Source organism: Peromyscus maniculatus, chromosome 8, assembly GCF_049852395.1.
Source record: "Peromyscus maniculatus bairdii isolate BWxNUB_F1_BW_parent chromosome 8, HU_Pman_BW_mat_3.1, whole genome shotgun sequence".
NCBI classification, from domain to species: Eukaryota; Metazoa; Chordata; class Mammalia; order Rodentia; family Cricetidae; genus Peromyscus; species Peromyscus maniculatus.
In genome coordinates this window covers 98,306,604-98,322,719 of record NC_134859.1, presented here as the reverse complement: position 1 = coordinate 98,322,719, position 16,116 = coordinate 98,306,604, and the positions used below count along the sequence as shown (strand labels likewise).

The following is a 16,116-nucleotide window of genomic DNA, read 5'->3' as shown; positions in this document are numbered from 1 at the left end:
CATCTAGCAACATTACTGATTTTACTGAATTGTTGTATTATACCCACTAAAATTGGCAATAAAATTAATACTACTGCTACTTGGCTTGGGAAAGTTGTAGATAAGTGAAGTAGCTCTTTGTAGAATGCAAGAAGATAAAACAAAGCTAAACACCTTCTTTGACAAGAGGTTTTGAATTAAATTTGTAGTTTTTTTGTTTTTTGTTTATAAAATTAGGGCTTTTGACTTATTAAGTCATGTTTTGGTTGATAAATTGCAGGTAATTCAAACCATGGGACTAAAATCAGCCTATGGGGCAAAAGTATTAGAATACAAAATCTAGAGTCACATGGACAGCACATGAGCTAAAGGTGATAAAGGGAAGGGTCACACCTTGCTCATGCTTCCCATCCACCTACCCAAAGTGCCCATGTGGACAAAGAAAAACACGAAGGCAAAAGTCCAGGCACAAACTTCATTTGACTCCTTTTCAACGGCAAACACTAACCACTTTGAATACAGCCAGTGTGCCCGTAGCTAACCCAGATATATGTTAGAATTAACAATCAGTTCCAAGTTAAGAAATACTACTGTATCCAAAAAAGGATACAGTAGCTTTTCTCCCCCATAATGAATCAATTTTAAAGAATTATTTAGAATTAATCCTTGCAATGAACTTGAATGCCCTGGGGATGTTTTCATTTCTAACATGCTGGCTGTATTTCTCTTTCTAACCACATCCCCATCCTGAGAGCGCCGAGGCATGGTTGTCAGGGACCCAATTTCCAAAAACAGCACAGGCTCTGTAGAAGTACTTTGTCCTACACCTGATTTCCAAACTTCGGTGTGTGCCACAGTCTTATTGGGGTTTGTTACACAGATGGGCTGACCTCTGTCCCCAGAGTTGTAGATGACCAGGTCAGGGTCTAGGAATGTGCATTTCTTACAAGTCCCCAAAGGAGGTTGATACTGCTTCACACTGAGGACTGCTAAACTAGATCATGTAGCTCATAAGCAAGGAGTATACGTTAAACTCCAGTCTGGTTCTAAACAGCAAGCACCCTGAGACTATACCAAGAAGGCACTTGTTTGCCTGTAAGAGTTCTTCAGTGAAGAAGTTAACAGGTCGAGGGAAATGTACCTGTTGCATTAATATGGTAAAAGAAAGTAGTGGATACTGCAATTCAGGCTCCTGAGTCTGTGACACATTATCACATCACTTAATTAACCTATTAGTGTTTCCACCACTACAGTAAGAATTCTAACACTAAGAATGGTTTTGATTATGTCATATGTCAAGTTAATGGTTGCTAGTGGAGACAGAGCTTACTAGACCACAACCTTCCCTAAGGATCTAGAGACAGATAATGGTTTTGGGACACGAGAGACATTTTCTTCAGTAGTGTAGCTATTGTGAAGTTGTTCGCTCCTATAAACAACCCCTCAGCCATGTTCCTGTACCCAGCCCTAATTAAATTAATTCACTTAATTGGATTACACACACGAAGAGACATGAAACTAGGAAGGGGGCTAGTAGAGGCTCAGAAGGAGTGAGAGGGGACAGGAGAGAGCTAAAGGGGGTGACTATGATAAAGATAAATTATATACATGTATGAAAATGTCATCAGGCCACTTTTAAAAGTCCCCCAAAGATGCCAACCAGTGTAAAAGAATTTTCTAAGCTCCAACATGCCACCACAAATGCTGCCTGTTATTTTCAGTAGAAATCAAAACAACCAAGGACTGAAGATGGACCAAAAAAGAATAGAAACTATGCCAGTAAAGGAACTGATATTTAGTTTAAAAGCTGAGATGACGTAAAAGGAAATCACAAAGGAGTTTATTAGAACCTAAGAGGTTGTGTCATCTTTAAAATGACTGAAATAATGGTTTGCAGGGCAGGACAACATAGTGCCCTCTTCCAGTAATACTTGTATCCAGTTAAAAATATAAACATCCTTGTTCTCCCCCTGATGTGATCATGCAAGTGTAACTGCTTTAGCAATGGTCATGATTTTGTACCATTTGCTCTCTTGGGTGCTATAGTTTTCTGCCAGTCTGACAATATTTCACTGCTAAAGCTGAGGTTTTTGCAGGCTGTTGGCTTTTGTCTGAAGTCTATTGAGAAAATATTAATATGACTTCATGGATAATATATTATGGGACATAAGTAAATTCATTTATAATATGACTATGCTTTAGGACAAAAAAATCATGCACCCCACTGCATACAAAATTTTAGCAAGTGACTGCATACCATTATTATTCTTCATTAACTAATCATCATATCAAGATAAAATATTTGTTTGTTTGTTTGTTCTAATGCCTTGGAAGTGTATGAGCTGTTTAGTGTTTGGTGTGAGCTATGGTTTGAAAATGAAACATCCTTTACCTGTTAACATTTTGACCAATTGTTTCCCAGCTGGAGGAACTATTTTGGGAGGTTGCGAAACCTAGATGAGCCCCTGCTGGTAGAAGTAGGTCAGTAGGTGTGGGTCTTTGAAGATGATATAGCCTGGTCTGGTTCCAGTTTCTGTCACTATGATGGGAACAGCCTTCATGCCATGATCCTACTGCCACAAGATAAACTGCTCTCCCATGATTTTATTGGTACTCTCTGAAATCACGGGTCAAACTAAGAATTTCTTTTTGTTGTTGTTGTTGTTCTGGAATGAATTCTGTCACAGGGTCAGCAAAGTAAGGTGGGTGAAAAACAGAGCAATTCAATACAATGAATACTTGAATGACTAGGGCAAGAATGAAGTAAAGAACCTCACTCTCTTTCATCAACCCAGTGCCCAAGTATCTCTCAAGATAGAACTTCAAAGTTAAACACAAATACTTTTAACATCCCCAACAAATTACACAGATATCAATTCATGGACACTGAGTTTCTGGGGAACGTATAGCTTAGTGACTAAAATGCACACTCTGGAGAAATAGTGTCTAGTTCACACTCAGCTATATCATTTAGTGTAATACATGTGTGATATTCAGACTACTCCCTGTCCTCCCGATCCCTTTCCTCATATATAATAAACTCTGTCTTTATGATTAAATAATTAATACTTCAAAGCACTTATAAGAGCTCACAGAATTTGTGAATTTAATAATATAATAAATACTAATTTCAAGATATAACTTCTTTTGTGAATTGATAGGTGTTCCTTGGTTGTTTGTAGGTGATGGTTTCATACCATCTCCACAAAGTCTATTATTGTTAATGCAAGCTTCAGAAATATAGCCTTTTCGTGAGTAAGCAACAGAACATTTGGGATACAGAAATAAAATACTCAAGTAAATTACTTCATTTAGTTGGACACTATCTTTATAAATTCAGGAAATATTAAATCTTGAAATACACAAAATCTTCCCAACTAGATAGCACTGGCATGAAAGAAATTGGGATAAAGGTTAAATAAAAAGGTTAACCAGACTCAAGTGAATAAAATGAGACAGAAATAGGAAAGACAATCTGTAGATGGCATACTAGCAACTCTTTTGCATTATGTGGATTTGACATCATATTTTGAGAATGCATTTCCTATCCCCTGTCTTTTTGTTTCAATTATTAATGGTTAGGGATTTCTGATAATGTTTTCAGCATTCTTTGTTGCTTTCATTGCTTAGAATAGATATAAAGTTTATAAACATGGTGACAAAGTATATGGTAGCTTTTAAAAGTGGGCATACTTGCATAAAGCAAAGTGTTGTGGTCAATGGAGCTGCTCAGTTGTTATTCATTCAGTACCATGACTCCACCAAGTGACTTGACAAGAGACGAGGCAATCTTACAGAACCTAAGCTCATTAAATTATCTAGGATAGAGCCATTCCCTGGTATTTCATCTTTTAAAGTGGAAATAATTCAAAAGCAGACAGCCAAGATGGCTCTCTGAAAACTCATTAGAAATATAATAGCTTCAAATCTTGTTAGTTTGCATTAATCTCGCTTGTAGTCAAGAGCACGGTGACACTGCTACCATTCAGTCAACTATTTGGTGGCAGAAACTATGCATCATGCATTTGATTTTTTGTTCTGAATTTGGGTATGTGCAAAGTTTGGTGCTAGAAATTTAGAATTCCTTTTTCCTGCACACGTCACAGTTAGTTTCCCAGTTAGCTCAGGCTATAGGAAATATACCACATCTCATATGTAATGTAGAAGAGAACCAATAGCTGCATTCTTCTGGCATCCAAAGGTCACCATAGGACATGAGGCTGTGACAGTTATGCAGGTCATAACTGCTTTACTGGAGTACACTCTGGCTGGCTGTCAATATATCCTGCCATTTGCCCCCAACTGCTGTGGCTCCAGCTCCTCCTGATGAACGTCTTCATCAAGTTGGAGTCTTCAAAACCATGAGAGAACAATGTAGACTTAATGATGCCTCAATGACGTCAGCAGCCATCATTGACCTTTATCCCCTGCCTTCTTCCCCTTAACATCCACTGGTCCTTCCAACTGCTTGCCCTATAGCATCAGGTTTTAGTGTCAAGAGAGAAGCAACAGCTTCACCTAGGCTGTGTGTCCACATTTAAAAGCCAACATAATTGCATAACTATGTGTATATCACAAACCCTGCTTCTGACCTCACACAAAGCACCAACACTCAACCACGCTGAATGCCTCACATTTCCCAAACATGACAGGCTCTTCAAAATCATCCAGATAACCCTTTTCCCAAGTTGTAACACAAAATTTACACCTACAAGGAATCCTAACTTCCCAGGCACTGTGTTATTATTTCTGAAAGTGTCTTCATTTACCAATTTTTGGCTTTACCAAAGGCTAGGAACTGAAAGTGTAATCTTTATCCCTCCAGTATCCAACAGCATGAGTCATTGTACACCCGCTTAGAAGAAAAGAAAGTGATATTTGTTCAACTGAGGAAAACAACATGCAAAAGATAGCATTTTGCCTATGGAGAAGCAAAATATTTACTGAACAGTTATTTTGATGTATAAACAGCCAGGTCCACAAAATTACACTCACTATATAGCAATTATCATGGCAGTACTTCATACATTAAATAGACATTCATTTTATATAGACTCACACACTCAAGGCCTTGCAATTGAACAACACTATCCCTGGGACACAATGTTATGCTACTCCTAGCCTTCCAGCTCTGTTCATTCTGTGTTCCTGTTTCTGTTTTCCAAGCTCACCCAGTGGATGACAGCCAAATTCTATGCACAATTCAAGAAGCAGTACCCACTATTTACATTTGCAAAGAACAAGCATGAGTTGACACATCTGTACAGGAGAAGCTTTAAACATACTCTGCTACAGCAACTCAAAATATAGAAACAGTGTCCCAAGGCCCAGTGCTGTTCATAAGTGTAAGGCACACTGCATTTTGATTCTGTCTGGTTTTTGTTGGGTCTGTGTGTCCTGTCCACAACATTTCCTACATTCTCATTTGTTGCTCTGATTACTTCTTTATGGGGTAAAACCTTAGTACGAACTATGCAATCTTATCTCCATCTCAATATCATTACTAATAACATTTCAGTCATGAGGAAATGAAACAATCTTCTATTTCCAGAAAGCCTAAATTTGAAAATGAGTAACTTATAAATCTTAGATCATTTGTGCCAATTAGCCACCGTTTTCTCCTTGCACCCACCCACAAGTTGACTCAATTCTGAACCAAACAAATGTTGGGCTAAACATTAAGAGTAGATCTTCTGATGAGATAATCCTGGTACATCACAAATAACCTGTAATTTTCTGGCACTTTCTCAAATTCCAGTTACAAATTCAGGAAGGATTTCAGGGGGTCACCTGTAAACATAATTCAAAGTACAATGCAAGAGAGGTGAAAGTTAAACTCCCTACCTAATTAGCTTCCCAGAAATGGCTGACTGTGTCTTTTCAGTGTTAGTCAGCGAGTACTACTATGTTCTTCTACAGCAAACTCACTGTCCCGTCCACATTGATAGGAGCCCTGAATCACAGACCTTATTTTATAAAGTTATTTTGGATTATTTTCCCAAAGTAGAGACAAAATATCCTAAAGTGCTCATTTCTTGGGCCAGTCTCATTATAGATGAGATCTAATACACTTGTAAAAAGACTGGCCAAACTCTCGGATGAATGGATATTTTTCATGGGCAGAGCCGGTTAGTTAATTACTAATAGAGCTTAAGAACATTGCCCCATAAAATCCATCCTACATTTGAAAGATGGGTACATAACACAAGGACCTGAGTTTGGACTAATAGTAGCCATTTGAAAAGCTTAGCATGACTGCTCAAAGGTCTTAAATCCTAGCACTGAGGGGTAGGGGCAGAAACAGGAGGATCCCTGTGGCTTGCTGGCTGCCAGCTTATATCCAGGTTCAGTGAGACACTGTCTCAAGGAAATAAGATAAGGAGTTGATAATGCAAGATATCCAATATCCTCCTCACTAAAACAACACACACACACACACACACACACACACATACACACACACACACACACACACACACACACACACACACACACTATACCTTCTATCGATGCTTCTCAAACTTTTCCATTAAAGAAACATGACTTCATATGGAGGAAGAAAACTGAATAAATTAGTCTTATTAAACTCCAAATTCTAGAGATTATCAGAATATAACATGGAAGACTTAAAATATTCCAGTCTTAGAATTTTTTTCAGGTAATGACAGTGTTGAAATTATATATATATGTGTGTGTGTGTGTGTGTGTGTGTGTGTGTGTGTGTGTGTGTGTGTGTGTATATATATATATATATATATATATATATATATATATATGTTTCTCCAAACTAATTGTTTCAATGGATTATCACTTACCTTAGCTATTTTCCTTACTTCAAATCCAAATGTTGTAATAAATGAACAGCATATCGTCTGTACCCTACAATGCTCATAGCCCTTTATAGTCTCCTACCACTGTGAGGGCAATTATTCAGAGTCAGGACTCATGCATGAATAATACACTACATGAAGGTGCAGAAAAAGAGAAACTGCAGTTAGGGCAGGACCATGAGTGCCTTTTACATTAACTTGTCCTTCATCTCACGGAAGAGAAACCACTTTCTCATGATTAAGTTGCATCATTAAAAGCTATAGTACCGGAAATGGTGTTTTAAATGAGTTATGAACAAGTCTACATGCTAATGTTATTTACAGGCACATCCATGGCATGCAATTTCAAACGTATGCAATTAATAGACTATGGATTTCAATTTCCTTAACAGAATCTGAAGCTTAAAAATGCATTATATTTCCTAACCAGATTGCAAAATGTCTTAAGAAGAAAATGCCCAAGTTACCATCATGGCTAATCCATGTGTCAACTCATCCAGGTAATGGTGCCCAGTTTGATTAAAGAACAATCTAGATATTACTATGAAGCTGTAAGTTAAATTGTGTTTTGAATATTTCTAATTAGTGGACTTTGAGTGAGCATACTACCCTCCAAAATATGAGATCATTAGATTACTTGAAGACTCCAAGAATGGGGGAGACAGCCTTCCTGAGGAAACTTTATAAGTTTCCTGTCTGATTGTATTAATCAACACTTATTAGAACTCCCAGTCTGCTCAGCAGATTTCAGGATTGCCATTCTCTGTAAGTCTGTGAACTAACTCCTTAAAATCTCACCTCCACTACCACTCTCCTACTCTTCTTTCTCTTCTCCTTCCCCCTCTTCTTCTTTTTCCTCTCCTTCTCCTCCTCCTGCTTATCATCTTTCTATACCCCTATTGCTTTCGTTTGCTAGGGAACCCCATTCAGTAAGCTATGGCTGAGAGGAGAGGGGCAGTAATGGTAAGGGAATTATCAGAGTGATCTCCTGATGGTGGAGAATCTTGGAGTTCAGAGAAGAACCTGTTGGTATTTCAAAGTGTTTAGAGTTCCAAGAACACACTGCGGACAGCACAGCAAGACACAAACTGAGATGCTCACCCTCCTTTCCTATAGAAAGTGTAGTAGGTTGATATATCACCACAGTGCTTGAACATTGTCTTCCCCTTAACTACTGAAAAATTAACCTTCCCCTGCTCCGTTCAGGGCAGAAACTAGAACTTAATTATTCTTAGTATCATATATTAGAAAAATGGGACTCATTGAGAATTGATGTCATGGGAACATGGTTCTAATTTGAAATGGGACTTAAGGAGAGTTTAAAATTTGGAATTAAGTTCATATTTCTGCAACATGTTAAAGTTAAAGTTATCTTGGTGAGGACTTCTGGGAAATCTAATTTGAGGGTATTTCATAGATATTGTTTCTTCCCCACTATCCCTCTGTACCTACAGACAGTTTCAGGTTTATTGTTAGGACACCTTATATGGAACAAAGGTACTTGGAGAAGTTGTATTTACTAATGAATACTTCTACTGAGTGTTACGTATATTTTGTATAGATCCTTGATTTTGGAATAGTGAAACCCTGGAACGAGTAAAGGAAAAATTGATTTCACCTTTTCCTTTCACTTGAAAGCAGTTGCATGGAATGCTGCCATCTTCCCATTTGTTGGGTGTTGTTAAATGGATCTGAAGGGTGATGATAAAAGGAGTCTGCAGAGAATGGCCAGCTCTGAAGGCAAGATGGGACTCTCCTTGATGGGGGAGATTCCATGAAATGCATTTCAAAGAGTAAAACCATCTTTCCCACAAAGCTGGACTGTTGGTTTTAAGAACTTTAGTCCAAATCACCTACCAGTTTATTTTAACTTTGATAAAAATCCCAAAAGGACTTCTTTAAAAAAAATCATTATCATGGTTTCCAACAGAGACAATTTGGAGGTACTGAAGCTAACAGATGTGCTGACTGGTCTTGAATCACCCCCATGAGAACACAACATGTCTCCAGCAGGAGGGTAATGGAAGAATATCTTCTAATTCTGCCTAGTGGCCCTTAAACCTATGCTCACTTGGCAGTATCTTGTGTTATCAACATCTGAGACTATCCAGAGAGAGAGCCTGGCTTCTGTGCTGATTAGATGTGTGTTTGTTCTCGTGTCATTTTGGTAACTGCACCCTTATCTTCAGCACAGTCTTGGTGCTATGATGCCATTGGCTTATTGCATTGGGCAAGCTAGGAGAGTTATGTCTTCAGCTCTTGTAATGATTATACTAATTCTGCCTGTTCTTGTTTTTGCAATTTGCTCATCCACATTATTTGCCTATCATCCATGAGCCTCTCATTATCCTTCTACCTACTTAAAGACACTTTGCTATTTTTTTCCCTACCATCTCAAAAGCTTGCTCTGACACATCTGGCTTACAGAATCTACACACTACATTTGCACTTCTCCAACTTTGCTTTTGTTCTGTCCACCTCCTTCCTGTTTCTTAAGCATGATATTGATCCTTTGTCTCAGGGATTTTCCATGGACCAGAACTGATATTGATGACTTCTTGCCACCTCCAGGTCTTCGCTCAGATATCACCTTTCACTGAGGCCTTTCTTGGCAAGCCTATATACAAATTCCAACCTGAAGTATGAAGCTTTAAAGATGGGTCCTACCTCCTAACATTCAAGCTCCTATTTAATAACTTGCCCTTCAGTGTGACCTGGATTAAGTGACTTATGTTAAGGCATTTCTTTTTATTTTTTTTATTTATTTTATGAGTCTGAATGTTCGCCAGCATATTTGTATGCATATCACATGTGTATGCCTGGTTCCTATTCACAGATCAGAAGAGAATGACAGATCCACCCTAGTACAGTTACAAATGGTTGTGGGCAACCATATGGGTTCTGAGAATTGTACCCAGGTCTTCTGCTCAAGAAACAAATGCAATTAACTATTGATACATCTTTTGAGTCCCCTATGACTCATTTTAATTAATAGAACATGGTCAAAATTAGGGGCTGTCACTTTCATGATGACATGGAAAAGGAACTCTGGTTCCTGTTGTAACTTTGTACTTGCTTATCAAAATTGAACCCCATTGCTGTATTGTGAGCCACCTTGCAGGGAAACCCATTTTGTCAGAAACTGAAGGGATGCTCTAGCCAAAAAGAAAACAGAGGTAGTCTACCCATCCACTTGCCCATGAAGAAGCCTGTTAAATTCCAGATGATTATTAATCTTGAAAGAAAGATCATCACTAGTGAGAATAGAAATAAATAATGCTCCTGTAAACAACTGACTACAATATGTAAGAGACATTAAGCATAACCCAGAAGATCTGCAGAAGCTAATCTCCTGACTCACAAATAGTGTGAGATGGAAAATGTTTGCTCCTCTTAACCACTAAGTTTCAAAATCATCTGTTATATATCAGTAGAGGATGAATACATTATCCTCACTTCTCTGTCCTTTCCATATGATCCCATCTCGTATTCTATTTTCTTTCATACTACTTATCACCATTCAATGTGCTATTGATTTAACCTACATATATTACTCACAGATAGACTCTCACAAGTTATACTAAAATCTGAGATTCAGCAAGTTGAGGATCTCCTGTCTCTATTTGCTAATATATTGTTATATTTGGTCAACATCTATCACAGAGTAGGTACATAACACATATTTGTTGAATATGTGGAATTATTATTATATCACACATACTTATCCTTTACATTTCTTAAGCCAATGGCTTCATTTTATTAGACAGTGTCCTACTCAATACTCAGATTTTGAGACTGTTGAGTCTGCTCAGATCAACATGCAAATTAATTGATGGAAAAAAAATGTACTGTTAAATACTATACCAACCAAATCAGGGAAATGATTACATATTTAACCTATTGTGTCAATTTTAAAGTTGATATGGGACAAGAACTTGAGAGTATGGTAGATTTTGAAAAATCCTAGAATTTGACAGTTTCTTTCTTCACAAGCATAATGTAGATATTACTTTCCTTATAGGATGCAGTAGCAGGATCAGATAAGCTCAAATTATATCCCATCTATGTATGAAATTCTCAAAGACTAAGTAAAAATAATCCCCTTCTTCACTTATAACATAATACTAGTGGGGAAATATATAATGTTTTATTATTAGAGAATCAATTTAGGAGTTAAAAATGAATGTGTGATAACAACATAATGAAAGGAATTAGGGAGAAGTCTTGAAAGCTAAGGCCTTAGGCATGTGCATTGATAAAGCTTCTTAAATGGTAGACACTTGATCAATTGGTTGAATCACATACCCATGGAAGGAAAGTCACTGATAAGTTCAGAGAAAAGGAGAAAGATGTAATATTGGCAGTCCACTTGAATTCCCAGCCACATTAGAGAATACAGCAACCAATGTCAGATATCTTGGTAGAAACCTTCCTTGTACCCAGCTCCTCTTGGGGCCAGTGAATCAGAAAAGGGAGATATTGGAAGGGGTCAGGGAGCACATGCACATTAAAATTCAGTCAAGACTGAGTTTGCATCTTAGACCCAGACAGGCTATGCAACTGTTCCAAGACTATACATCCTGAGAGTAGAAAACCCAAGCTTCATTCATAGGACAGTTATAACAGAGCAAGTCCTTTCCAAGAAGTCTGTGAATAGAGGCCTTCAACATCCAGAACACATTAATCACCCCAAGAGCTTCATCCTCACCTTTCCCTGGACATATTTATGGTCCATATGGTGCATGAAATAACCAAATGGTCCACCAAATTTTTAAAAATAGGTTTGTGGCCACCTTTCCTAACACTAGGAATCAATATGGGATACTCAAATGTAAACTTCATGTTTGAGAAAATATCAACAATGTTTAAGTGGCAAGTTTTACAAACTGAATCAAGAAATTAAACAGATTATTTGACTATCAAATATTTACTTTAGATGACCTTTATGCACCTATCACTTATTCCGAAGCTAACATTTTGCCAATTCCTAATTTTATCTTAATTTATATTGAAGTCCTCACCATTAACACATATACATATTTGCAAGAAACATTTTGTCTCTCCTGAGTCAATGTACTAACTAAAAGACTACATCAATGGTGCTGGAGAGGCAGCTCATCAGTGAAGAGTATTTGTTGCTCTTGAAGAGGACCAGGTTTGGTTCCCAGCACCCTCAAGGTGTGTGGGGGGGGTTTCTGTCCTGTCAGCCCACTCCCAAAATAACCACACAGGGACTTATTATTAATTATAAATGCTTGGCTGGTAGGTTAGGTGTGTTACTAACTAGCTTTTACAACTTAGATTAACCCATTTTTCTTATTTATGCTCTGCTGTGTGCCAGTACCTTTTTTCAGCATGGCATGTTCATCTCCTGCTTCCTTTGCATCTCCCTGGCAACTCTGCCCTCCTTCCCTGTGCTCTCTCTTTGTCCACAAGTCCCACCTAACTTCTACCTGCCTAGCTATTGGACATTTAGTCCTTTATTAAACCAATCCAAGTGACAAATCTTCACAGTCAAAAGGATTATTTCATAGCAAAGGTGGCCTGCAAACATCATTATCTTCAATGCCAGGGATCTAACATCTTCTGAACTCAGCAAGTATGCAGAAACATATATTTTATTTATTTTTTTAAATATTTATGTGTTCTAATTGAAGCAAAGCATCCATACTTATAAAATAAAATAAATTAATTAAAAATAATGCATCAAATAGCACATTGAGTGTTCCTTTCATTCTAATTTATGGTTTCAAACATCAAATTTTGTTCTGGTTTGTTTTTGTTTGCTTGTTTATTTGCTTGCTTTTTGAAACAGGGTTTCTCTATATAGTCCTGGTTTGCCTGAAACTGGCTTTATAGACCAGGCTGGCTTTGAACTCACAGAGCTCTGACTGCTGAGATTAAGGCTTGCACACCACCCCCAGCATTTTGTATGAGACGGGAATTTTGGATTTATAACAATTCCCCTGTTCTAAAATTAAATTTATGTAAGGTGATATCCATCAGAAACTTCTCAAGTCTCTCTCTCTCTCTCTCTCTCTCTCTCTCTCTCTCTCTCTCTCTCTCTCTCTCTCTCTCTGTGTGTGTGTGTGTGTGTGTATGTGCGTGTGTGTCTGTCTGTCTGTCTCTCTCTTTCTCCCTGTCTTTCCCTCCCTTCCTTCCTCCTTCATTCCCTCTCTCCCTCTCTTCTTCTCTTTCTTTCTCCAGATTCTCTCTAGCCTCCCAACTCCCCAACTATTCTCTCCTAATTTGAATTGAACATTAAGTTTTGTTAATTTTTAGCCTTCATTTTTGGCTTAATTTCAGAACATCATTACATGTGTTCTAAAATCAGCTGTGATTCGAATACCTCATGCTATATTTTTCTTTTTTATTTTTTTATTTATTTCTGATTAAAACTATACACAGAGAGTGCTTGGTTTACATTTCCCATAGTAGCCAGTAAGAGCATATACATTTATTCTTTTATTTTTAAGGCCCTGGCTTTCACTGAGTGGTGAAGGGTAATATTAAAAAGTCATACTACAGCCCTCTCCTCTAAACCCACTCTTCTAGACATTCAACTCCACAGGGATAGAATCCATCAGCAAATGTCATTTACTTTAGAGAAAAGTTGTTGATGACCACATAAGCCTGCCAACAACAATTCAATTTTATAAGTCTGAACTCCTGGAAGCCAGAGAATAGATATTAAGTCCACAATTTTCTGAATAAATTTTGAAAAACAAATTTTTTTTTTAAGATTTTCATAGACAAAAAATTGGACCCAGAAATAATTCCTTGTTTTGACCTTGGTCTGTTTAGTTTATGATAATGGTTTAGTCTATTTACTTTGTACAGGCGTGAGGGAGCCATGGATGCCAGTGTGTCTGGTCTTCCTTGATTTCAGTGTCCTGAAACAGGCACTTCTCTGAACACAGACCTTACAGATCAGCACTGTCTCCTACTGGCCCCGTCCCACAAGGCTTTTACACATTTGGCCCAAGGGCTTTGCATGATCCGAAAAGGAGTTTTTGTTTTTGTTTTGTTTCGTTTTTTTCCTTTTAGACTAGGGTGTGGTATGGTGTGCACTGCTACTCGAAATACTGAAGAGCAGAAACCTTTGGCTTCTTATCTGTAAAAATAAAAGTCTGACTAGGTTAAAAAAAAAAAGCTTTAAGTAATGGTTCTCAAACTTCCTAAAGCTGCAACCCTCTAATACAGTTCCTCATGTTGTGTAGACCCCAATCATAAAATTATTTCATTGATACTTCATAACTATAATTTTGCTGCTGTTATGAGAAGTAATATAAATATCTGATATGCAGGATATCTGACCCCAAAGAGATCACAACCCACAGATTGAGAACTGCTGCTTTAGCGGAATAAAGAAGAAAGTTCCTGGTATCGAATTCATGTTAAAACAAGTCTAGAGAAATTGATGTTTTATTTCCTCTTGTATCTTTATATATACTTAAAAGAAAAAGTAAGTTTCTTGAAGCTTTGAGGGGATATAAAATACACAGTTTTTATGCATACATGCTGATAAATCTACATATATGCATCTGGGTTCCAATAATCTGATATTTGAAAGAAATCTGAGAATTCACCAGATGGGATGAATGTGATATACTGACTTTAAGATATCTAACCTGTATAATGATAGATGACATCTGTTTCACAGACTCTACAAACACCCATGTGAGCCTGCTTTTACCCAAAACCTCAAAAGAAATTCAGGAATATGACACACTATTACTAAATCATTTTAATTGCATTTCATTCAACACGGACATTTGCAATGATGGCCATGGAACCTTGACAATCCCCACACAAAAGGACCAGCAAGTATAAACTTTCAGCATAGCAAAAGAGTATGTAATAACAAAGTATGAAGTAATGCTTACCTTCATTCACACACTTCCATAGAGAGGTATGAGCTGGTTGCTTTCAGCTTGCAATGGTTAAGAATGTTCTTTAGTTAATAATAAAGGAAAGAAAAGCCTCGGATATCAAGAACCCAGGTTAACCATTGACACTGGTTTGTTCCTCTGGTTCCACCCTGGAATCTACATCAGCAGCCCCTGGCATCTTAATAAAGCAGGCGATAACCGGTCAGCTGAGACAGCAATGACTTCACTGGTCCTGTTCCTCTGAAGGTCACTCAAGTATACCCTGACAGGTTTTCCTTTAGACGGGGATACAGAGGAGGAAGAAGAACTCCCGCACCAGAATATACTCAATTATGGCAGTAAATGACTCTGATGTTTACCAACAGGACTGCTCCTGTCTGTCTAAGACTTTGAACAGTGCCTTGCAATGAAACTCTTTTCAGCAGAACTGTCTGTCTCTATCTTAGCAGGTGAAGGCTGGGACTTCACTCCAACGAGCAGTAAGGAAAGACAACTGGAGATACCCAAGCACTCATTCCTCTACACAAAATGCAATTAAAGATAATTCATTGTGGGCAGCACACTATATTAGCCCTGATAAGGTGGAAGATGGGTCTGGAAACTACTTTTTCGCACAAGTCCAATAGTCATGCCTTAACAGTGAGGTAAATAAATAAAGCTCAGGCTATAGTCCAGGTCCTGATTGTCCGTTATCCTAGAGGGTAAGTAAAATGTTCAAGTCCTCATGTAGTCAGTGTGGCTCCCCAAAGACAGAACACAGCCTGAAAAGGGAACAGCTGGGTTAAAATGCTAGAGGAATGTTAAAGGCAGCCATGAGGAACTAAAGAAATCACTCTCAAGCTCTTGACGCTCTCTCCACCCCCAGGAGAGCTGTTTTCAGGAAAACTCAATGGGGTATTTTTCTAACTAGAAATTTGCTTTATTTTACTCCAAAGAGCAAGAAGAGGCAGAGGGAGAAAAAGACCCCTATAGCTTGGTTCACACTCCAAATTTGAGAGGCTTTTTCTAGGTTCTAGTTACTGTTTGCAGCCTGTTTGGTTTTGAATTCTATTTTCAAAGGCTTCAAAGCTTGGAGAAATAAGATTGTGCTTGAATGTGGCTGTTGTCAGCAGTTGTGAGAGATTTCTGATGCTTCACTTCTTTTTGTATCTCCGTTTCCTCATTTGTAAAAGGGGAGAGATGGTGGCCATGAGCAAGAGCTGCAGCAACACCTCCCTCTGGTAGACAAACATTGTGCCAGACTGCTAGCAGACTTGAGATCTTGACATTCTAATGTAAACACGTGCTTGGCAAACTGTAATACAATACCTGCAGAAAAATCTGAATCTTCTGGGAGGCCTAACTTCTCAGTCACCCATCAATGTCAGGCAAACAGTGGGCCCAAAGCTTACCTTCTCTGTGAAGAAATTTCAAAG

General features: G+C 38.0%; 1 protein-coding gene across 2 annotated transcripts in view; it reads right to left on the bottom strand.

Annotated features, from left to right (window-relative positions):
- Positions 1–14,868, bottom strand: part of Kcnj16 (potassium inwardly rectifying channel subfamily J member 16) — a 54,525-nt gene extending 39,657 nt beyond the window's left edge. Inside the window, exon 1 of one of the 2 annotated variants that reach the window (XM_076543653.1) lies at positions 14,696–14,868. The gene's annotated coding sequence lies outside the window, so the exon portion shown is untranslated. The remainder of the gene's footprint in view (positions 1–14,695) is intronic. The other variant, XM_076543654.1, reaches the window with a different exon arrangement.
- Positions 14,869–16,116: the final 1,248 nt, after the last annotated feature.